Here is a 24,422-nt window from a genome sequence, read left to right on the forward strand (position 1 = left end):
TTATCTTAAATTACAATAAATGGAAAGTTCTGAAAGACAATTCACATTTTAAAATTACAATGAGAAATTAACTTTTCAGCTGACCATTACATTCTCTCCTGATAGGCATACACCTGGGAAAACAGGTCTACTATTTGAGTAGATTGTCATGCGTCATGTCCAGATCTGTAATTTCACCTTCAAGGTGTAATTTCAATTTCCTTTATTTTCACATTATTGGAGGGTAACTATCTTAACTATAATCCTTAGGTGCCATCCAGTCATCTCCCTTCATGGATATGTAAGTCTCTGCATGCTCATATACAGCCTCCAATTTCTACATTTGGCCAATAACTAATATAGAACAAAATTCTGGGCTTCTGTAACATGAATCCTCATACGAATATCATTACCTGATTTATGGCTGTGTCCCCTGCAATTCATTGTGGAAAGAATGGTCATCTACCAGGAAAGAATCGAAAAGAAGGAAAAAGGAGATAGCAGGGTACTATTCCACTTATCTCCTAAAAATAGTTCATGAATTAGTTTGGAAAAAACCAGTAAGACAAATTTTATTCCTACTTTTTTCGTCTGCCTTTATGTAACAGGAAAGTAGAACTAAGTGCAAGATGAAGCCCTGAGAAATTATTTCAACTACAAGTAATTGGAATAACTTGAGTTGTTGAATTACTTAAGGAGACACAGGGCTCACAGAAAATGAGTTAGAAAGGTGTATTCTAATTAAAGTCTAAGTAAAATTCTCATGTTAAATGAGGTTGTGATTACTAATAGTTAAGGAGGGCACTTGTGATGAGCACTAGGTTTTATATATAAGTGATGAATCACTAAATGCTACTCTTGAAACCAATACTACACTCTACTAACTCGAGTGTATTAACTAACTTGAATTTAAATAAAAACTTAAAAAAAGATTAACTGAGAAAGATATTTATGTTTATTTCTATAAACTGTTCTTGTCTATTCCTATAAATACAGTTGCTAATTTTACTAACATGGGCTCAACTATTTCCCCAAGTAGTTGTATTTTGTCTGTAGAAGAAAAATCTTTAAAGTAAAAGGTTTTAATGTAAATTTCAGACACAGCATATGTCTGACAGAGCCACAAAACCATATGAAACAACATAATTACTGCAGTTGATACTTGGGAAAATAGCATGGTGCCTTTCAAGAACTTGCAAAAAAGGTTCCTCTGTTAAGTTATACTGTACAATATATAGGATTCATGAACGTGTGTTTGATTTACAGTCTAATGCTATGGTACATTCAAATCATTTAACTAGAACTAGTTTGCTAGATCGAAGGCCACAAATACCTTTCCAGTAATTTGACTTCCCACATAACTCACATATAGCAAGAAAATTTGCTAGTCAAACAGAGGAAAGCAGCTGGTACTCTGAACAATTAAATTACTCACTGTAAATTATTAGTCATTGTAGAGAATATTGGATGGTTATTAATTTTGGGAAACTGACAAATCAAAGTTTTTAGCCTGTAAATATGAGGGGTTGGAACCTGGATTATGTTAATGACCACTATATGTGGCCTCTTATCAGCCAGAGCCTGGGCATGGAATATGTAATACAGTTATCTAACAATAGTAATGACGACAGAAGAAACTCTCTAAAGGCCTGATACACAAGGGAAGCCACTTAGATTTCTTTGTAAGTCAACATGACTGTATATAAACTTTGTTCAAACCGAAAGCTTGATTTATGGACCTCCACGCACGTATTGTACATCTGCTTTGTGAATGAGTAGTCTAAAGGAAAGCCATCTCGTCTTTGAGATAGGAACCAATGCTCATGCTCACTGCATTCCTTTAGGATAACACTTGTGATTCCTGCCTATATGCTGATCTATAATCTTTTGAGCTTTTATAAGATGTGAAAAAGTATATAACCCTGTAAAAACTGTTCATTGTCCAAAACACTTTCTTCCCTGTGTAAAGTGTGTTTCCCAGGCAGCTGTCCTAACTTGGGCTTGAATAAAATTCTCTTTCTTACTTCTAAAGATTCTGAAACGTTTGTTCAATTTGCGTTAACAGTAACAACAACAAAAAGTCATTTTACTTATACATTCCTCAGTTAACTAGCATGTTTTTGGTCAAGTTTGTCAGACTCTGACAAGGCCTGAGGAAAATTTAGGACATGTCAGACAGGGACAAACAGTAAATACATAAGATTAAATGTTAGCTTTTGGTTTCCTACAGCAAATGGCAACTGAAAATATAGTGAAGCCAAATCTCTCACGTCTCTAAATTAAGCTATCTCCCAGGTTTTTTTGTTTTGTTTTGTTTTGTTTTGTTTTGTTTTGTTTTGTTTTTGTACTATGAGTAGATAAGTTCATGGATTTCATCTACTGAGAGTTCTTTCGGGAGTTGCTAAGAAATAAAAAAGAAAAGTGGAAGAAGGAATAGGAGATGGATTCTAGAAGCTATTGAGAAGTCATGAGGCATGGAGAAAATTTCATGGTCACTAGCAACATTCACAATGAGCATTTATTGTGCAGACACTAGCTTTTTCTCTCCTTTTTACACACACAGACACATGCACACTTCAACTCACATTTAAGCAGAAAAACAGCTATGTGTTTAAGAAATTTTATTTTTATTTTTTATTTTTGAAGGAGAGAGACAGAGACAGAGCATGAGCAGGGGAGGAGCAGAGAGAGAGGGAGACACAGAATCCAAAGCAGGCTCCAGGCTCTGAGCTGTCAGCACAGAGCCCGACGTGGGGCTCAAACTCACAAACTGTGAGATCATGACCTGAGCCGAAGTTGGACGCTTAACCGACGGAGCCACCCAGGTTTTCCAATGTTTAAGAAATAGTTTTGTACAAGTTTGGTGAACAATAGTCATTTAAAATCTATCACCGTGTCAGTTGACTCTGAAAAAAGAAAACTAAAATGAAGCAAATATATAGTAGTATCTGCTTGGGTCTTGGAAAAAATTAAGACAATGAATTTACTAACCGTTGGACACATGACAGGTGGAGAGGAATTTGTCATGAAAATTGGCAGAAGAACTAATTTTTTCTACAAGAAATTTAGCTCAGTTAGAGGTAACAAGTGCTGCATTATGCATAATAGTTGAATATTCTTTGTGTGGTTTCCAGATTTTATAGAATACATAAAATACATACTTAGTAAAGAAAATTTGTGGAAAAATAATGAAGAAAATGTAGGGGGAAGGAAGGGGAAAGGCAAAATGGAAGGTAAGAGAGGAGAGAGAAAGAATCATTTTTTCAACCTACCTAAAAATTACAACTTGGGACTTCATTGAACTGGCATATCACCTTCCAGTTTGCATGAAAGACCATTTGATTTTAAGTTTCCATTTAGGAGATTAAGGACAGGGTTGTAAATATTAAATAAGTAATGATTCATTGCAAAGTAAGTATGTTTGCTAATGTCTATAACAGAATGAAAGAGGAGCTATAGAATTAAGTTCCTCTTTTCAATTCTTTAAAAATTTTTCTTAATATTTATTTATTTTTGAGAGAGAGAGACAGTACATGAGCAGGGGAGGGGCAGAGAGAGAGGGAGGGAGACGCAGAATTCGAAGCAGGCTCCAGGTTCTGAGCTGTCAGCACAGAGCCCAACACAGGACTCAAACTCATGAATCCTGTGATCATAACATAAGCCCAAGTCAGAAGCTTAACCAACTGAGCCACCCAGGTGCCCCCTTATTTTCAATTCTTTAATGAAGAATTAGCCTAAGTAAGACCCTATGCTTAGGTTTCTTTCTTATTCTGATATCTAATATAATGTTAACAACGACTTGAATTCTCCACTTTTTAGACCCCTGCTCAATATACCCTTTAAAAACTCTTCTTTCTGGGGTGCCTGGGTGGCTCAGTCAGTTGGGTGTCTGACTCTTGATTTCAGCTCAGGTCATGATCTCATGGTTAGGGAGTTCAAGTCCTGTGTCGGGCTCTGCATTGACAGTGTGGAGCCTGCTTGGGATTCTCTCTCCCTCTCTCTCTTCCTCTCTCTCTGCCCTTTCCCAACTCACATGCACACACACACTCTCTCTCTCAAAGTAAATAAGCTTTTAAAAAAGAAAACTTTAAAAACTCCTTTCTCCCTTTACTTCATTTGAATCTTTGTCTTCCAAATCCTTGGCTCATCATGTAATGGTAAGATCCTATCCCTTGTGATGACTTCATTATTTTTTACATCATAGCTCATTTGAACCCTCTCAGTACAAGAAAATGTTAACTATAGATTCCATCTTTATAGTAAATGTGAAATTCAAATATACATATGACATTTAAACAACATGATTTGCACACGGATACTAATGGACTTGATGAAGACAGGGCAGAGTGGTAATGGAATGTCATGTCATTACTACAGTAATTTTTCAACCATCTTTTCATCAGTAAAAATAATGGCTCATGTTTCCTAATTTGTAAACATATTTTCATGTATTATTTCAATTTAACTTTCCATTTCTGTGATTTAGATAGACATTTTCCAGGTGAACGAAACTTGGAGAGGTTAAGTCACTTCAGCTTCACAAAGAGCTGGGCCTAAGAATCCAGCACTGAACTAAGATCTGATGAGCTGAGCTGATGACCAAATCATAAACTATTCTTGTGTTTATTCTTCAGTTTAAACAAACACGGGATGTTTACGTGAAGATCATATGAAAGGAGCATGAAAAAACTTAGGTGAGGAAATTTAGAAGAAAAATTCGGTGGACTCCTAGCCCTTATTCTAGTGTCCGACCAAATAATGTCTGTGGCAGAAGCATTGCTATGTGTTTTATTAAATTCTATTTCCTTTCCACCCTGGGCACACAGAGTATATCTCCAAGCCTCCCCTCTTCCAGTAGGGGGGACCATGTGATTAAGTTCTGGCCAATGTAGTATGAAAAGTTTGGAAATGATACATACTGCTTATATGCATGGTCCCAAAAAAATGCATCCATGTATTTCTCTATTTATTGTTATTTTTATTTTTTTACTTATGCTTGCCATATGCAATGGATTTACCCAAGATCTTCGAGACTTAGGAATGGTGTAAACTGTAGATGAAAATGTCTGATTCTCTGGGTGACTTCATGGAGCAGAGGCTTCACTCCCTGCCTTCCTGTAACAATTGTGAAATCAGCAAGAAATAAACCTTTACTATGTTAAACCACTGAAATTTGGCACTTGTTTCTTACAGCAGTTACTCTACTCTGTGCATATGAACAGTTGCAGAATATTTTGTTTTGACTTGAGTTGAAGTTCTCTCATCTCCTGGCTGCTTCTACTTTGTGTCTGCTGTGGCTTTATTTCCAATAGACTGATCTGAAGGGACTAGTAGTATACCAGCACATAGATAGCAATGCTGCTCCTCTCTTTAGCACAGCACTTCTATAATTGAAAGTAATTTAGGGTAGGGGCGCCTGAGTGGCTCAGTCGGTTAAGTGTCCAACTCTTGGTTTCCGCTCAGGTCATGGTCTTGATGCTTTGGGGGTTCGAGCCCACATGGGGCTCTGAGCTGGCAGGATGGAGGCTGCTGGGATTCTCTCTCTTCCTCCCTTTGCCCCTCCCCAACTCATGCTGTCTCTGTCTCTCTCAAAATAAATAAAGAAACTTAAAAAAAACGTAATTTAGAGTAAATTTAAATTTACAAACTATATAATTCCTACCATGGACTTCACTGTACTTGTAGCTTTTCAAACATTATTTTGTATAATTTTTATAGCAGCACTGTGAACAGGGTATTACTATCCTAATTTTATGGATGAGAACTCTAAGGAATAGTGACATTAAGGAGTTTTCCCAATCTGTTGGATATAGATTGGGTAGACCTAGCATTTAAATTCAATTCTGAAAGGCCCTAAAGTCCCTCAAAGTGGATTATGTAGCAAGATCCATCTTTCTCTTCATACTTCCTTTAGGCACTACCACCCGCCATCAAGGAGGAAGAAGAGCCTCAGTATCACATTATAACTTCTTCTTACTTCTGGGCTTATAATATGACTCCCTTCAGGAAGCATAACAGAAGATAGTTGGCTGTGAGGAAAAGAGAATATAATAGCTTCCATTGATATTTGGGGCCTCTGATTCTACATCAGATGTAGAACACTTAAAAGACCATTGTATCTTAACCTACTTAATCATTTAGAAGTAGGAAAATTATTTCTCTCAGATTTTTGCATCAGTTCTGGTAGATGTTCCAGCATGATAAAATTGCCTTGAAAGCAGTCAGTCATATCTATTCCTCATTCTGGACATTTCCCACAACTGAATAACATATGGTTAATTCAGTGAGTATCAGGTTGCTGTAGGAATTTTTTCTTGTCCAGTATTTATGCATTCAGCTGGTTGACAAAAAACTTCATTGCATTTACAGAGCACAACTATAGCTTAACATTCCACAACAAATACATTATATATAAAAACATGTTCCATTGAAATTCAAAAAATATACATTGCTATAATTAAAATGGACCAACTGTCTAGCTTTTCTGTTTTTAAGTCTAATTGAATCTCAGAATTATGTTTTCCGTAGAAAAATACCCAAGTAAGGTAATATTGCAAATGATATAATTGTTAATTTAGCAAATTTCAAATCAAATTTAGCAAAGAGAAGCCAAATTTCCAAAATAAAAAATGTATTTTTTACTACTTATTGCTAATTTTAAATATTTCCATTTTGTCTCCATTTATTGATTTTTCTAAGATTCTTACAAAAATAGAACACCTTATTTACCTATTTCTGGATATCATGAAGATGGAACTTTATTGTATGTTCTGTAATATGAAATGAAAGTTATTATTTTATAAGGAAAAATAATGCCCTTGAGATACGATAAGTTACAGAGCCTAAAATGCTATTAATGCACCAGGATCAAAATGGCACACTAGGTAAATGCCGCATCCTATCCTTCTGTTTCTATTTCTTGGAGTTCATAGTAAAAATATTTTTTCTTTTTAAAATTTTATTATTAATTTTTTTTTCATTTTAGAGAGAAAGAGTACACGAGTAGGGGAGAGGCAGAGGGAGAGACAGAATCTTAAGCAATCTCCACACTCAGCACCAAGCCCAACATGGGGTTCAATCCCATGATTCTGGGATCATGACCTGAATGGAAATTGAGTCAGATCCTCAACTGACTGAGCCTCCAAGTGCCCCAAAATATTTTTTAAATATCTATGGTTGCACTGGAAAGCAAGAAGGATACACCATTTTGGCCCATAAACTATGAGAAAATTTAAAAGATCCAAAGCAGACTGCATTTAGTAGAAGTAAGAAAGCTCATCTGAAGCAAAAGGACACATTTTGTTAGGAAATAAGAGAAGAAATGAAAAACAAATAAACCAGAAGCTTGTTAATACAAAAATAAATAGCAATATGAAAAAAAAATTTAACGTTTATTTACTTTTGGAAGAGAGAGACAGAGTGTGAGGAAGGGAGGGGCAGAGAGAGAGGGAGACACAGAATCAAAAGCAGGGTCCAGGTTCTGTGCACACAGCTCAGATGTGGGGCTCGAACTCGTGAATTCCGAGATCATGACCTGAGTGACTTGAGCCGAGTCCAACACTTAACCGACTGAGTCATTCAGGTGGCCATAAATAGCAATATATATTTTTTTGAACTTTAGCAAAAATATTTATTTATTTATTTATTTATTTATTTATTTATTTATTTATCTTTTTCTTTCTTTTTTTTTTTTTAACGTTTATTTATTTTTGAGACAGAGAGAGACAGAGCATGAACGGGGGAGGGGCAGAGAGAGAGGGAGACACAGAATCGGAAACAGGCTCCAGGCTCTGAGCCATCAGCCCAGAGCCCGACGCGGGGCTCGAACTCACGGACCGCGAGATCGTGACCTGGCTGAAGTCGGACGCCTAACCGACTGAGCCACCCAGGCGCCCCTATTTATCTTTTTCAACATAATACTTAATTTTATTTTTTTTTAACTTACATCCAAGTTAGTTAGCATATAGTGCAACAATGATTTCAGGAGTAGATTCCTTAGTGCCTCTTACCCATTTAGCCCATCTCCCCTCCCACAACCCCTCCAGTAACCCTCAGTTTGTTCTCCATATTTATGAGTCTCTTATGCTTTGTCCCCCTCCCTGTTTTTATATTACTTTTGTTTCCCTTTCCTTATGTTCATCTGTTTTGTCTCTTAAAGTCCTCATATGAATGAAGTCATATGATATTTGTCTTTCTCTGACTAATTTCACTTAGCATAATACCCTCCAGTTCCATCCACGTAGTTGCAAATGGCAAGATTTCATTCTTTTTGATTGCCGAGTTAAGACTCCATTGTATATATATACCACATCTTCTTTATCTATTCATCTGTCGATGGACATTTGGGCTCTTTCCATACTTTGGCTATTGTCGATAGTGCTGCTATAAACATAGGGGTGCACGTGTCCCTTCAAAACAGCACACCTATATCCCTTGGATAAATGTCTAATAGTGCAATTGCTGGGTCATAGGTAGTTCTAGTTTTAGTTTTTTGAGGAACGTCCATATTGTTTTCCAGAATGGCTGCACCAGCTTGCATTCCCATATAAATAGCAGTATTAACAAAAGACCAAATAGAATTTAAGGTAAGCAGAATTAAAGAGGGGGAGGGATATTGCATACTAAGGAAATATAATATAGGAATTGTAGCAGTACAGTTTCTTTATGTGCCAGTAAGCACAGTTGAGAAATACTAAAGTGAAACTGACAAATATACAAAAATTTAATAAATCCACAGTCATGGTCAGAAACTTTGATACCTACCTTTAGAAACTTTTGATTTGTTGAATTGGGGATATAAAAATAAGTAAAGATATAAAATATTTGTATAAGATAATTATCAAACTCGATCCAATAGATATACATAGAATTTTATAGAAGTCTGTATTCAATGGAGGATTTAAACACAAATAGGACACCAAAAGAAAACAACTGACTATGTACTAAACCACAAAATAAATCTCAAAAAAGCTACCAGAAACTGATACCATAGATGAATATATCCATATTCATTGATGCTGCAAGATAATAAGAAATTAACACATAAAATAGCTCTCTTCCAGCTCCCTCCAAATTTACAAACCTATCAATTAAAAAAATTCTTCTAAATAATTCCTTGTTAGGAAAAAAATAAACCTTAAACCATTTTCAAAGGATAAAAGCACTATTTATCAAAATGTATACTTTGTGTCTATGACAGAAATCAGAGGAAGATTTATAAACCTAAATGAATTATTAGAAAACAATAAAAACTAAAAATAAATAAACATATAGAACAAAAATAACATAGACTTTAAAACCAGAAGTCAGTAAAATTAAAAAAAAATGTTAACAAAATAACAAATAAAAAACAAAAAAAAAAGATTTCTAAAGTTGATCAACAGAAATCAAAAGTAAGATTTTTGGAGAGATAAATATAAAAAATTACTGAAAAGTATGGCCATGAAAAAAAAAAAGAAGAAATACAATGGGAACTCAAGTTGACAAAGTTACTAAATAAAGTTTACAATATTATAAGAGAATGTACAAAATTTTATGCCATAAATTTTTAAGCCTACAAAAAATGTATATGCTTTAGGAATATATGAATTCCCAAGTGTGTTCAAGAGAAATGAGAACAATTGAATTAAACCTTAAACCCTAGACGAGATGGAAGCAATAGCAAGTCTAATAATTTTTTCCCAGATAGTGAGTTCTGGCAAGACTTCCAAAATAAACAATTTCTCATCTTCTGCAAAGATTTCTAGATCAAAGAAAATAAAGTGAAGCCTCATCTTAACTTTCAAATGATCCAAAGCAGACTGCATGCAATAGAAGAAAGAAGTAACTTAGTATATTCAATAGTTAACGAAACTGAGCAATGTTAGCAAACACCACACACACACACACACACACACACACACACACACACCCTACAATGTGCCATTTATACTTATAAAATAGATTTAAAAAACCATATAAAATATTAACAAGTCAAGGAGCATTTTTGAAAAAGGCATGACTAGGTAGTGTTTTTTATAGGATAAAGTATATTCCCAAATTAGAAATCTATTACTGTAATAACAGTAAAATGTTGTTTGTTTATTTCAATGGGTAATGATAGACATTTAATAGAAATGAATATTCATTTATAATAAAAATATTTAACAAAACAGGTCTAGAATAGAACATCTTTAACTTAACAAAGTGCCAGATATTTAAGTGAACATCATCTCACAATGGGGAAACATTAAAAATATTTCAAATTACAGTTGATACTAAGATGAAGATTCTCTCTATTGTTGCTACTATTCAACATTATGTTAGAGGTCTTAGCTTTTGAAATAGTGAAAATAAAGTGGTATATACATTAAAGGAAGAAATAACTGTCATTCATACAGGATGCCAAATTCCAAGGTAGTCTATTATTATTTGCACATGATCCCCAATTCCAAGATAATCAGGAAGCACAATGGGCAACAGCTATGAAATTAAACCAAGTGTAATAGCTTGATATAAGACCAATATACAAAAATCAATGGCTTTCCCACAAACCAGTAGTAAGCAAATTAGAAAATATAGCAACATACAGCAAATACCATTCATAAAACCACAAAAACTATGATATCCCAAAAAACAAACCTCAAGAAAAATGTGTATGACCTGAATCAAGAAAATTATAAAATTTTAGTTAACAAGCTGTAACAAAGACTAGTAATATGTATGTTCAAGAATGAGAACACAATATTAAAAAGGCATTTAAAAATCAGTAATATCAGTGATATATCCACAAAAATACCAGTAAGATTTTCATGGAAAATTTTCACTTGAAAAATGGATTCTAAAATTTATATAAAAGTTGAGAGCTCTATGCCTAGTGACATGATTGAACCTAAATATACAGATTGGTCTCTAGAATTCTTCATGTTTAATTCTTAATGCCGAAAACAACTAAAAACAATTAAAGATGCATATATATATATATATATATATATATATATATATATCCCCCAAAGTTAGTAAGATTAAAGCATTTTTCAACCACAAATATAAGAGAAGGTATGGCAAGTCACATTTTCCAAAGGTGAGTATAATTTCTTCCATGCCACAGATCTGCAATGTGACCTCAACATGCTGTGAGAATCCCAAATCTCACAGAGACGCTACGTATAGGTCCTCCTGCCAACAGCCCCAGCTAAGTGCAATGCGGCTTGCAACACATACTGACTCAGGTACCAGACATTTGTGTCGAAGAGCTTAGAGAAGATGCCACCTACCAGCCATTTGTGTCCTTCCTTAGCAGCTCAGACTTCCCAGACGAGACCCCAGACGTTCTGGAACAGACAAGCACTTCCTGTTGAGTCCAGTCCAAGTTCCTGACCCACAGGATTTTTGATTCTAATAAAATTATTGTTGTTTCGTACCCTGGATTAGCGGTGGTGTGTTAAGCAGTAACAGTTGATGGGAACAGCTGTATTTCAGCAAGTAGCAAGACTACTGAAACTGTTTTTGTCCTGAAACTGTATGTCAAAGCTGGAAACTTCAGTGGTTCTTACAGACTTTAGGAGTCAGGGCTCACCCAAGGTGGGAAATATGATAGGAAACTCTCAAACATTGAGTTGAGAACCTCAGTGTAAAAAGGAAGCAAAGTTAAATATACTCATGCCTCTATTCTCAAAGAACTATTTTTGCCCTGTTTCTGAGCAGATAAAGGAAAAAAAAAAATCCCTGAGAGGTTGTATTCTCAAGCTAGACTTACATGGATGTACAGTCAAAAGTTGAGGTCCTTATGCTTCAGGAAAGGTTTAAGTGATTCTACATTCTTACTTAATGTGCCTACAGTGGTGATACACATCCTCTTTGAAAGACTGCACCTTTCTCCTACAACCATTTTTTAATTTTAATTTTCAAATAATTAATAATTAATTTTCAAATAAAATTGAGCAGTTGGAACTTCTGTTCCCAATTATAATTAAGCAATACAGATCAGAGCTAACTTTCATCTGAAACAAAAATTCAACATCTATCAAAGCATGGTTTCAAACATTGTATATTAGGCAGCACAGGACATTGACTCCCGGGGAAGAAAATTTTGAGGTCAGGGCTCTGAATGCCTCAGCTTACAGTTTGGACAGTTCCTAGGCCACAGTACAGGGAAAGGAGACCTAAGTGGAGAAGGCTTGTACCTCCCAATCAAGATGATGGAGTTGAGTATCTGGTGAGGCCAAAACAGCTACAGTTCATAGGAAGGAATGCCAGACCAGAGAATACTGCAGAGTGAGGGTTCTGCATAGACATAAAAGTTACCTTTTCAAATTTCAGCTGAGTGCTGATCAGTGAGTGTGTGTGAGAAAACAACCTGGGTTTGAGAAAGAACTACTTGGAAGAAGCAGACGGAACAATCTATGGGGCTAACACAGGGTCATTTTTAGTTTATGTTCTACCAGCCAAAGTGGAAATACATCATAATTCAAAGGGCATTGGTTAGAATAAACACAGTGTTTTGGGTCAGTAGTGGGGAAAGATTAATAGACTACAGGCTGTAGTCCTGCCTAACAAAGCTTAAAAATAAAGCCGGAAAGGGATTAAATTGTTTCCAAGTAACAACTGCGTTCCAGTAACAACTGCACTCAAGAATATTTTAGGAACACAAAAATTTCTAGCATCCAACAAGATAAAGTTCAAAATGTTGGGCATTCAATAAAAAAATTTGCCAGGTGGTCAAAGAAATAAGGAAATACAACTCACAGGATGAAAAAAAAATCAGTCAATAGTAATAGACCCAGAAGTGACACAAATGATATAATTAGTAGATAAGAATGATAAAACAGTTATTACATTTATCTCCTAAATGTTAAAGAAGGCAGCCAGAAGGAGGAACATGTTAGGGAAAGGAATGAATGATACAGATGAAAATACCAAATTGAACTTCTAGGTATAGAAAAAAATTCTGAGGGGTGCCTGGGTGGTTCCGTGGGTTGAACGTCAAACTCTTGATTATAGCTCAGTTCATGATCTCATGGTTGTGAAATTGAGCCCCGCATCAGCCTCCATGCTCAGTGTGGAGCCTGCTTGGGATTCTCTCTTTCCCTATCTCTCTGCCCTTCCCTGCTCAAAATAAATAAATGAACTTAAAAAAAAGAAATTTCTGATATGAAAAATACATTGGATGGGGTTAACAGCAAAAACTATAAATTAACTTGAATATAATGCAATGGAGCAATAGAAACTATCAAAAGTCTATACAGAGAGAAAAATATAGAAAAATATGAACAGGTCAAATAACCTAATGTGCATGTGTTTGGAGTCCTTGGAGGAAGAGTGAGAGGATAGAAAAAATATTTGAAACAATAATGACTGAAATTTTTCCAAATTTAACAAAAATCATAAACACATAGATCTGAGAAACTAAAAAAAAAACAAAACCAAAACACAAGAAACATGAAGAAATCTACATCATAACATATAATCAAATTGCCTAAAGGTACTGATAAAGAGAAAATCTTAAAAGCAGCTAGCAATAAAAGATCATTACTTATAGAAAAACAAATATAAAATGATAACAGATAGCAGACTTATTGGAAATAATGAAAGGCAGAAGAAAGTGGGATGATATCTTTGAAATACTAAAATAAAAACTGCCAACCTGGACTTCTATACCCAGAAATAATATCTTAACAAATGAAGATAAAATAAAGGCTTATACAGTCATACAAAGAATTCATCACTGCAGACATCATAAGAAATGTTCAAGGAAGTTCTTAAAGCAGAAAAAAAATAATACTCAATGGAAACATGAATCTACATAAAGGAGCAAACAACACTACAAATTATAAATATGTAGGAAAATAAAAAAGCTTTTTTATATTTTAAAAACATTTCTAAAGGAAAATTGTTAAAAGAAAATTAATAACATAGTGTCAAGATCATAACATATGTGGAAATAAAGTGCATGACAATAAAAAAAAGCCTGGGAAATGGAAATATATTGTTTTAAGTTTCTTTTACTATATGTAAAATAATATAATTTCCTACCAGCAGAAATTGAAGAAAGCATGACAGCAGGCCACCTGGGGCACTACGTGTTATATGACCACATATCCTGGGTCAGTTATTGATATGCAGAGATACTTAAATTATACAATTCATATGTCGTAGCTCAAGCATGCATATGCATTTTGTTCTTGCTAAAACAGTAGTAACAAGGCACAAAACTAACTCAACTGTTCTTACTTCAGTTCTTTAAATGTGTATATTCTACCAATGCTCTACTAGTATTGCCAGCGACTTCCATAACACACTTACCTTGTATTTTGAGTTATGCTCAACTTCTACACATCATAGGTTCATCAGAAGTCTGTGCTCATAGGGCATCCTGAACTCCACATGCAAGTGGGACTTCAAGGAATGGTGGCGAACATGCATATTGTGTGTATCTCCTCTGCTCATGCACATCCTCCATTATCCAATTATACATCCTTTACAAAAGACAAGTTCAAAGATAAAATTGTTAACAATTTCATGATGTCAACAGCAGAGCATTAACCAGACACAGGACCCTTCTGAGCTTGGGGTCTTGTGGACCTACACATTTCTCATGCTGGCCTTGAGTGATACATTCTGGAGCTCAGTAAAAAATAGGTGGAAGTATTGGCTTTTGCAAAGGGTTCAGCACTGCTAGGCTACACTTGGTGGGATTGTCCTTATCCATTCTCTTAGTTCACTTCCCTGTCTCTTTGGCCTAGGTACAGAAGATAGTGTTGTTACCCTGCTGGTTGGGGTCATATCATGTGGCATGATGCCGAAGGATGAAGAAAGTTTCTGGTTCCCAATGACCCACTGAAGCCCTGTGTATGGCCAGATGTTTACCTGGGCCAATAGCCAGGGCTTCCACTGCACTTGGTAGGATGGTGAGAAAGCCTCTGGGGTTAATTTCAACATTGAAAATTATCTAATTCATTATACCAATAGGGAAAGTTGAAAATCATTATGATCATTTCTAAATATGCAGAAATACATTTGATAAAGCCAATATCCACTTATGATTTAAAAAAATTTTGTTTTTTTAAAAATGTTTATTTTGAGAGAGAGAGAGTGTGAGCCAGGGTGGGGGGGGTGTAGAGAGAGAGGGAGGGAGAGAATCTCAAGCAGGCTCCACACTCAGCACAGAGCCTGATGGGGGGCTCAATGTCACGACTGTGAGATCATGACCTGAGCTGATATCGAATCGACACTTAACCAATTGAGCCACCCAGGTGCCCCTAAAAAAAAAAAAAAATCTTTGAAAGACAGATGCAAAAGGGAACTTCCTTAACCTAGTAGAGAATATCATAAAAAAATTCACAGCTACCAAATACTTAGGAAAGAATGTTTAAAGCTTTCCCTTTGAGAATACAGAAAAGATAAGGATGCCTACCATCATCACTTCTATTCAATATTGTAGCATGAAAAAGAGATAATAATATTGAGAAGAAAACACAGTCATTTCCAAATGACATGATTGTGTAAAAGATAAAATGATGCAGATAATTTAAAAAGAAGTTTAGCAGAACTGTAAGACACAAAATTCAAATATCAATGTGGATATCTACCTCATGCCATGACAGAAGAGCTAGTGCCAGAGCAGCCCTTCTACCATAACAACTGGACAAAACATACAAAGCAATATTTTTCAGGCATTGGGCAAGAGTCAGCACATGACCACAATTCCTTAAAGAAGGGAAACACTTGACATGAGCCCCATGTTCACTGCAGCTCTGTCTGAAGCCAATTTCCCCATCACAGCATAAAGAGCTGAAGCACAAGCAAAGCATATCAGTTTCACTGATTTGCAGAGGCAGATTTCCGTGTTTGGTTTGTCAAAACAGCTGGAATCTGTAGGGCCGGATACTGGAGAGAAGAAAGATCACATTAGGAAGGATCCAAAAATCTGTTTGGAGGTTTCCTCCAAGTCCTTGGCCAACAAATAGACTGGGTATATGCAATGAAAGACTTTGCAAGGCTTACCAAAGACCAGTGCTATGAGACTGGGGGAAGACTAAAGATATTAGAGATTTATCAGAGCTGAGAGATAAAATGCCAGCCCATGTAGACTGAAAAAACCTCAGAAATACTTCAGGAATAAAACTGAGACAGCAGAAAGACCACACCTTAAGCGAAGGGACCATTTCCTAAAGAAAAAACTACTCTGGACCTATACAGAGCTTAAAACCAAGCCTGGACAAGAACAGGAGGGGAAACAGAATTTGAAATTTGAAGACAGCCAATACAGGGGTCTTGAGAAGCATCTCGGAATTTCCTTTAATCCACCTTCACAGAGTATAAAACCAAGCCTTGACAAATCCAAGGTGGTTAGATATAACTGAACTTGCTACTAATAAAAAACAGACAAAAGAAAACAAACAAACAAGGAAAAAACACTTGTCAGAGGAATTTAACATACTACAGGGCCCCTACAGTGTATCATCCACAATGTTTAGTATACAATAAAAAGTTACCAGATATACAAAGAAACAGGAAAATATGACCAACAGCAAAGAAAACAGCGGTGAAGAGAACTGATCTTGGGAAGGCCTAGATGTTTTAATTACTAGGTAAAATGTTGAAAGCAACTATTATAAACATGTTCAAGGCCTTAAAGGGAAATATGGCCTTAATGAGTGAAGAATTAAGGAATCTCGGCAGACAGAACCATAACAAACATAAATAGAAATACAGAAAACATTTAAATGGGAATTCTAAAAATTCTACAGTAACTGAATTAAAAAAGTACTGAATAAGCTTAAGGACAGATTAAAGACAGCAGAAGTGGGCATCCAATCTGAAGAACAGAGTAAAGGCTTAAACATTAACAGAACCCCAGTGATCAGTGTGATACATTATCATTCATGCAAATGGCATTAAAGAACGAAGAGATGGCAATTACACTTACATGGCGAGAATTGCATAATGTACATAAGTGTCAAATCGCTATGTTATACACCTGAGGCTAATATAAGATTGTGTATCAACTATACTTCAATAAAAGATAAAAATAAGAATGAAAGAATTACAATAGGCCAGAAAAGTTATTTGAAAAATTATAGCTGAAAACGTCCCAAATAATTTAAAGCCTTGGCTTATATATCTAAGCTCAGCAAAATCAAAGTAAGATAAATACAAAGAGGAGTACATGTACCCCCTAGACACTTGATAGTCACAAGACTGAAAACCAAAGAGAGCATCTTGAAAGCAGTCGGAGATGGGAACAAAAAGATAGATTGCAAACAGGAGTAAGAAAAATAATGGCTAACCTCACATAAGAAACATGATGGCAAGAAGACAATTGACTGACTTATTTAAAGAGCTCAAAGAAAAATTACTTTCAACTTTAAATTCTAAGTAACTTGCAAAAAGAAGAGAGGAGACAGACATTTTCAGACAAATAAAATCTGAGAGAAAATATTATCAATGCACCTAGACCAATAAAAAATATGAATTCTTTTTTAAAAATATAATTTATTGCAAATTGGCTAACATACAGTGTGTAAAGTGTGCTCTTGCTTTTGGGGTAGTTTCCCATGGTTCATCACTTAAATACAACACCCAGTGCTCATCGCAACAAGTGCTAATTCTTAACACCATTTATTGAAGAAACTTCTTTCCCCACTGCATATTCTTGGTTCCTTTGTTGTAAATTAATTGACCATATATGCATGGATTAATTTCTGGGATCTCTATGCTGTTCCTTTGATCTGTGTCTGTTTTTATGCCAATGCCATATTGTTTTAATTACTAGAGTTGTGTAATATAGTTTGAGTTCTGGGAGGGTGAGGCCTCCAGGTTTGTTTTTCTTTCTCAAGAGTGCTTTGGTTAAATGTGAATTGGTACAGCCATTACAGAAAACAGTATGAAAAGTTCCTCAAAAACTTAAAAATAGAACTACCATATGATCCCCCAATTCCACTCTTGGGTATTTACCTGAAGAAAATAAAAACATTAACTCAAAAAGATATGTACCTGTATGTTCATTGCAGCATTATTTACAATAGCGAAAATATAGAAACAACCATGTCCATCAATGAATGGATAAGGAAATTGTGGTACATGTGTATGCATATCTATATCTATATCTATATATTTATATCCATCTATGTCTATGTCTATAACAACTATAACTATAACTATATACAATGGAATATTACTCAGACATAAAAAATGAAATCTTGCCATTTGTGACAAGATGGATGGACTCAAGGGTTATGCTTAGTGAAATAAGTCAGAGAAAAACAAAAACCACATGATCAATCCTATAATGAAACCTAAAAGGAAACAAAACAAAAAACTCCCCATCTCAAAAAAAAACCCAAATAAGCCCCCCCCCACACACACGCACGCGCGCGCGCGCACACACACACACACACACACACACACACACATATAGAGAGAGAGAGAGAGGGAGAGAGAGAGAGAGAGAGGGAGAACAGATTAGTGGTTGCCAGAGGTGGTTCAGGGGATGGGAAAAAATGCACTTGAACTGCATTTTTTGTTCCAGCATCTGTATCTATCTATATCTATACCTATATCTATATCTAAATCTCAAATTCATTATTTTATTTACTCATTATAAGTTTTGAAGATCTATCTAGGAGGTTGTAGTGAGCTAAGCATTATATGCTATTGAAGAGGAATGAATCTTACAGTATTGGGTTAGGGAAGATGGATAATAATTAAAAAATAAAAGTACACAATAAGTTTTAATGGCTTTTTAAAGTAATTGTTAAAAGTTTAATCTCTGTAACCTCAATATCCTTATTTCTGAAGATAACATGGGAGAGTAAATGTAACTTCAGATGTATGTTGCAAAAAATTATTGAAATGTGTAGTTATATTTTGTTGAGTTCAAAAGTCAAATTGTATGTATGTATGTGTTTATTTGTATCCATTTTTATTTGAAAGAAGTATACTCACATATATATGTACACAAAAATAGAATCATTTATAATCTCATATTTTGTGTAAAAGGAAACTTGAAAGTTGGAAAGGATAAAAAAAATACTAGTTCCATAACATAAAGAAAATTAAAATTGTCAGAGATGTACAAAAGAACAAAAAGTGCCAGAAATGGTAATTATGTGAGTAAATCTAAAAGGCAATTCTCTTTGTTTTCTTTCAAAAAGCTAACCATTTAGGTCAAAAGCAAATACATTTTACATTGAAGTTTTATAATGCATTTAAAACAAACATATACAGCAAATAATACAAATGATGGAGTGGGGACAGATACGTGGAACTACACTGTCATAAGGTTCTGACATTTGTGAAGTGTGGTGTATGAGTGGGAAGCAGAATGTAACATGTGTGAGATGTGAAGCTGAAGTCCAGCTCTGGGATGTTGGTAGTGGAGGTAAAAACTGGGGGAGTGTGAAAGGAGGGCATACAGGGATCGCTCTTAAACACACAATTTTACAAGTACATAACATTGATGAATCTCAGCAATAATTTAAGGATACATATTATTAATTCTAGAACACTACATCCAACAATTGCAGAATACACATTCTTCTCAAGTACACTGAGAACAATTGTTCAGATAAACTGTATGCTGGGCTATAAAATAAGTTTCAATAACTTTCAGAAGTTTGAAATCTTACAGTGTATATTCTCGAACAACAATGGAGTTAAATTAAAAGGCCATGACAAAAAGACATTTAGAAAACTCCCAAATACTTGGACTCTAAACAATTCTAAATAAATAACCCAATGATAAAAGAACTCACAGAAAGAAAAATTTTAAATATTTTCAAAAGAATCCTAATTAAAAGACATCAAAATTTATGGGACATCACTAAAGCAGTCCTTAGAAGTAATTTTCTAGCTTTAAATGCCAATAATTTTAAAGGATAACAATTTAAATCAATTATCTTACTTTCTACTTAATGATATAGAAAAATAAGAAAATTAAGTAAGCAGAAAAAGGGAAATAATAAAGAAAAGCAGAAATCAATGAAATAGAAAACAAATATGACAAAGTTAACAAAGCCAAAATTTGGTTTTCTGAAAAGATCAATACATTTGAATCTTACAAACACATTTTCTGTTAGGAGGGAAAAATAGTATAACACCTTGGAAAAAATTTGGTATTATACTTTCTTATTTTTATATATATATAGAGAGAGAGCACACACGAGTTGGGGTGAGGGCAGAGGGAGAGAGAGAGAATCTTATGCAGGTTCTATGTTTAGCACAGAGCCCTACACAGGGCTTGATCCCATGACCCTGGGATCATTCCTGATCAGACACTCGACGAACTGAGCCACCCAGGCACCCCTGGTATTATACTTTCATTTACAATGTGCACACGCTCTACAAATTGTGATTCTACTCCTAGCTACAAATCAAAGAGAAACTCTTGTAAATCTGCAGTAGCAATGTTAACAACTGCCCTGTTTATCATAGAACAAACCCGGAAATAGCTCCAAAGCTCTGGAGTAGAAGAATAGATATATGAGTTGTGACTATCCATGCACTAGAATATTATAAAGAATTAAATCAATCACAACTATACAGAACACTAAATTTAATCAAAATTTTCTTGAGTGCCCATTAGGTGCCGGGCACTGATCTCAGCACTTGCGGTACATCAGTTAATAAAACTGATGGGATCTCTACCCCTCAAGCAACTTACATTCTTGAGGTAGAGAAAGATAAGTAATGCACATAATAAATAGGCAAATTATATATATAAAGTACACTAAAAAGTGATGAATGATTATAAATGAACAAGTGAAGCATCGGTAAGCAGGCTCTGAAATACCTGAGTTGGAGAAACTGGGGATTAAGATACACGGGGGGAACATAGGAAGATGGCTTTTCTCAGTGTGATGCTAAATGAATATAATATTGATGAGCCTTAGCAATAATAAATGACAAAAGTACATCCAGATGCTGTGCCTCAATTCTGCCCTGCTGCAGTGGAAACTACGAAAATCGAAAATCGGCAGTTGCTCTTTTCTCCTGATGTGAGGGATTCAGAGGCCTTGTTTTGAGAGGTAAGGGGCACAAAATCAAAGCCGTTTTGATTAATGAGTCACCACTTGAATATAAAGGGGCTATCCACTGGAAAAGCCATTATAGTTATGGGTACCCCTAAGAAGGGGGAAAATGCTATCAGTGAATTATCTGTAAATTGCATCCTAATTTCAGAACATTTAGTCATTGTCATATTGGATTAAACTTCCAATGACCTGAAAAAAAAAAGTAAATGTGAACGTTTTCAACTGGCTACAAGATATATACCTTTCACCTATATGTCTTTTGCCAGGTAAATAGCTGACAGCTATACATTTGAAATTATATCCTCAAAATATTTGTAATATGTGATCCATCACATGAAATAATTTTCCATATATTTATATATAGAGAGATATATTTCTATAGATATATTTCTATATATATTTCCTATATCATCTGAAGAACATTTTTGAGATAAATAATTTTATTCCAGATTTCAGTGACAATCTTGCATTCCATTACTCAAAAAGCAAACATTGAGATATGTATTTAATAATGTATGTCAGTTAGCTTTAAGGAAAAGTTCATTCTAAAAATGTGCTGCTATGTAACTATAATTTCAAATATTGCACAAATTAATAAAAATACTTTATGGTTTATTAATTTTCTGAGTTTTGTAAACAAAGTTTTTCTTCAGAAAAAGCATATCCATTTTCTAGGTTTTATTAAGTGGTTTCAATATATTTCTATGGGCTAAAACCAAGATTTTCAAACATAGGCTGGAGGTCACACACAGGGATTTCTTAAATGAACTCGCATGAAAAATCATTTCTATATATGTTTTAAAAAAATTCACCTTAAATGCCTCCCTAATGTTCTAGGATGACTAAACAGAAATGGTAATATGCATGTTTGACCTATTAACCAACCAATTGCAGCTACTGAGAGAGCTAATTTGGATATTTCAACCTTTAAAATTTAAGGTAAATAAGTACTAAGTAAGTTTTAATAATTTGACATTTTAATATTTTATTTTAATATATTCAATGAATTTCATGTTTTGACAGAATCATAATTTCTACAAATGATCTCTACAAATGGATTCTCCCAAATTTCAAGCTACATACATAATCATCTAGACCAAAGATGTTAGCACATATAATTATTGGATTCTAATTTATATTTCAACTTACTACAAATTTAGATATATCATGTGTGTCATTACATGGTAAAGAAATAAGCATATGCATAACATACATCTGGATGTTTTAATTTTACATTAAGCCATTTACTTCTTGTTCAATGTCCCTAAGACATTCTTTATTTCATATCTGGTTAGTTTGTACTTCCTAATTTCTTCTAATGTTCATTACTGCCTACAGTGGAGTTTCAAATTATATATGTTCCAAGTATTAGAGGAGAAATGTGAGTTAAAAAGTAAATAATTGAGGCATGGATAACATGAGACTCTCCTACTCCAAAAGTGAAGTTAATTGGAAACATTATTTTTTGGAGGTTAAGTATTTGGATAGACACCTGCAAGACTACTTTGCAATAGTCATATTCATACAGGGTAAGTTGGCTAGTATTCATTTTATAGAATATGCTTACAGAACAACTTGCCAGGATAAGCTATCTTGTAAGAATATGTTCCAGATAGAAATTCGGTGATAGAGACTCATTATTCATTGTTCTAACCTTATTTCCTCACTGCAGATAGAGTTTTGAAATGTATTCCTATGTATATGTGGCACAGTATTTTCTACTGGATGTTTAACTAGATACCAAGGTGTAGAGTTCCAGAAATTTGAATGTATGTTTCAAACATCTGGAGCTATACATATGGGCAATATACAGCTGTGTTTATTTCAATGATTACACATTTACATGCATACAATACATTTATTTAAATGTATAATCTCTTATATATGTGAGAATAGTCAAACAAATGCATTTGGTGTACTTATTTGAATATGCAATTGAAAAAGAATTCAAATAAATAATTCACCACTTTTATTTAAATCTTACAGTATTTATTTATGTAACATACTTATTAATATACAATCATAGCTCTTTCTTTTTAATCTAAAACTAAATATTTTTAAAAGATTAAAGAAACATAATGGTGATCATGAGTCATAGAAATCAAGAAATTTTGTAGAGTATTCATAGTGAGGTTTCAGAAGAATTTGAAAATTCAGCAGGACACAAGAATAAAATCATTTGCAATTGGAATGTTTCTTTCATTCCAACAATTTTATCATAGTGGACATTTTAATTGAATTTCAAAGTACTTGTCCAGAAGTATTGTTTTGTTTTGTTTTGTTTTTCCTTTATTATTACTACTGTATTGACAAGATAAACACTTCTGGGTATTGGTTTAATACAGAAGGAAAAAGGGTTACACTATTTTAAAGCCACACACACACATACAAATCTGGTTAAGAGTATTAAGATAATCTCATTTAACTCTACCTTTATTTTGAGGAGAGGAACTGGAGACCAGCAAATGATTTAGGAGAAAAGAAAAGAAAATTACATTTTGGATTCAATTTCTGGCCCTGATATCCTAGGAGATTTCAGAGACCTTCTAGTTAGTCTATTTATACTTGTCTCAGTCCTTCTGTTTTCTGTACGCTATTTACTTTCTCAAGGTTTTTTTTTTTTTTGTTTTTTGTTTTTTTTTTTTTTAGCTATGATAGGCTGGCCTACAGGAAAATGACTTACACTAAAGCAAGAGAAAACTTAAATTGAAAATCGCACAGGTTTTTGAAAGAATTTTAAATTCAACGTACCACAATATAAAAAGTAATGACTGCAGAAACTTCTTCATTTGTTGAATGACTGAACAAATGTAACTAACCTATCTGAGCCTTTTTCATTGTTCACAGGCCTCGGATAATAACATTGGGTGTTGAGAGAATTACAGGATTAAAAGGTATAAATCATTCAATTGTCGAGTGCTTTCCAAATAATAACTTCGTATTTCATTCCCATTTGGTAGACGTGAAAACTGAGTACCTGGACATACCTCCAAAGCTTTGTTGTTGGTCATGTTTCAGGAATCACCTTTCCTAAACTGATTCATCTCCTGTGAAAAGCTTGAATCTGCAAACAATGTTGTTTTCAGAGACAGTCCACGCTTCCCCCATGGGATGCTCCCCAGAGATTGGGGATGGGAGTGTGTGTGCGTGTTTAGCTGTGAAGGGTTCAGTAATGGAAAGAACATAATTTTGTCTTTCATAGTTATAAAACAAGTCATAGTCCTTATTTTTAATTTCTATGGTCATTTTGTGAGTCAGGTATTAGAGCTTGGGACTCGCGTCAAAACGAAGGAAAGGCCTAGGGGCCGATGCCTCGGCGACCAGGACCCGCGCAGAGGAGGGAGAGAGATTGACCAATCGGAGCGCAGGCTGGGGACGGGTCCTGTCCCTCTCCGCCAAGCCCCGCCTCTTTCCGTACAGCCCCTTGGG

General features: G+C 34.6%; 1 long non-coding RNA gene across 1 annotated transcript; it reads right to left on the minus strand.

Moving 5' to 3' along the window:
- Window positions 1–11,069: 11,069 nt before the first annotated feature.
- On the minus strand, window positions 11,070–24,321 carry LOC123585774. The gene is made up of 3 exons (XR_006706419.1): window positions 23,981–24,321; window positions 14,263–14,435; window positions 11,070–11,291 (listed from the first exon to the last, which is right to left on the minus strand). It is a non-coding gene; the product is annotated as an uncharacterized LOC123585774 (long non-coding RNA).
- Window positions 24,322–24,422: the final 101 nt, after the last annotated feature.

Source organism: Leopardus geoffroyi, chromosome C3, assembly GCF_018350155.1.
Source record: "Leopardus geoffroyi isolate Oge1 chromosome C3, O.geoffroyi_Oge1_pat1.0, whole genome shotgun sequence".
NCBI lineage: Eukaryota > Metazoa > Chordata > Mammalia > Carnivora > Felidae > Leopardus > Leopardus geoffroyi.